Genomic DNA, 1431 nt, shown 5'->3' on the forward strand with positions numbered 1-1431 from the left:
GGCTGTTTTTTTTTTTTTTTTTTAATAAGTGCATTTCTAGCCTTATAGAAGATGTATGTAAGAAGACATAAGTAAGGGCACAGAAAACTGGAAGGGAAATAAAAAGAAATGAAAATGTATTGTTTTAAAAAAGGTATTGTGCTTTTTGGGTCCACGTCAACATGTTTTGGGCCTAGCTCACTGTTTTTGAAAACGTGGTTTTGGTGCTGCTGGGAATGGCTGAGTTGTTCTGACTTGGGTGCTGCCCTCATGACACTGGCATCGTGGAGTTGTTCCAGCGTCAGGGACACTTTATCAGATGTACACTAGCGGTCTGGCCATAGCAGGGCACCAGCACGCAGGAACACACTGCACATCAGGTGGCTACAGTAGCGTTTTTAATAAGGCAGGTACACAAGCAGCATTAGACTCAGCAGGTTGTATGCTATACTGGCCTCAGGATGCAAAGCTTATAGAAAAGAGGTTTGCCACATGCATCACAGGATGTCTAGGTGGCTTCTGAGTGGCTGGTGAGACTGATGCAATGGTGCTCGTGGCTTTTCTGATATTGCTAACAATTAGTGCAGTGTGGCTTTCAGGGTGCCAGTGGGACCGTGTATCAGGTGTGGCACTTTTCAGCATGAGCTGACGGACATCACAACTTGGCCTGAGTGTTGAAACTATTTATAGGTCAAGCTCTTTGAGAATGGACTGGATTTCAAATAAACCCCGAATACAGCTGGCTGAGGGGGCATCATTCCCTCCTTCTGGATAGAGAGGCACAAGGAAGAGATTTTGGGTGGGGTGGGGCAGGCGAGTACAGCAGGTTTCATGCCAGGTAGGGCAGTCAGTAGGGCAAACAAGGCTGAAACCCCTTAGCTAGGAAGAAGTTTATCAGGGTCCTGCTACTCCCTGGCCATGCAGAGCCTTCTACATGCTGGTGACTCAGCTGATCCATGCCTGGTGCCATGGTGGGACCATGAAATGTGTATCTACTTTATCTTCCTGCAGTGTGGTGCAATCAGCTCTCCAAAGTCATAGGCCTGCCTTGTGGAAGAGTTGATTTCATCATCACTGGATCTCAACACCCCCCTCCAAGCCATTACAGCCTGTCAGGCAGGTATTATGCATTTCCCAAATTGGTGCGTGTGCTGAATGAGATATTTACTCACCAGACCATAGCACCAGTGACAGGTCTCTGAGTCAATCAGGTGAATAGAAATGATCCAAAATGCATAAGATCTGCATGTTGAGATTTGGGAAATGCTGCACCTTGGAAAAGAGAAAGGCCAAGGTGTCTGATTGCTCCACTAATACCAGTGGGGGAGAGAGACGGTTCATACAGAGGGAGCATGGGTTCTTATGAGAGATTTACCTGAGGGACTGCTGTTCTAGGTAAAGCATATGTATTTAATACGTTCAACAAAAGGGCCTTTTGAAAAGAAGTCTGTA

General features: G+C 46.3%; 1 long non-coding RNA gene across 1 annotated transcript in view; it reads left to right on the plus strand.

The window, feature by feature from the left end:
- The window catches only part of LOC109294244, a 10850-nt gene extending 9763 nt beyond the window's left edge, over positions 1 to 1087 (plus strand). Inside the window, exon 3 of the long non-coding RNA XR_002096487.1 lies at positions 991 to 1087. This is a non-coding gene — a long non-coding RNA (uncharacterized LOC109294244). The remainder of the gene's footprint in view (positions 1 to 990) is intronic.
- Positions 1088 to 1431: the final 344 nt, after the last annotated feature.

The sequence above is a fragment of the Gavialis gangeticus genome, unplaced genomic scaffold, assembly GCF_001723915.1.
Source record: "Gavialis gangeticus isolate Ggan-Ray unplaced genomic scaffold, GavGan_comp1, whole genome shotgun sequence".
Taxonomy (NCBI): Eukaryota; Metazoa; Chordata; order Crocodylia; family Gavialidae; genus Gavialis; species Gavialis gangeticus.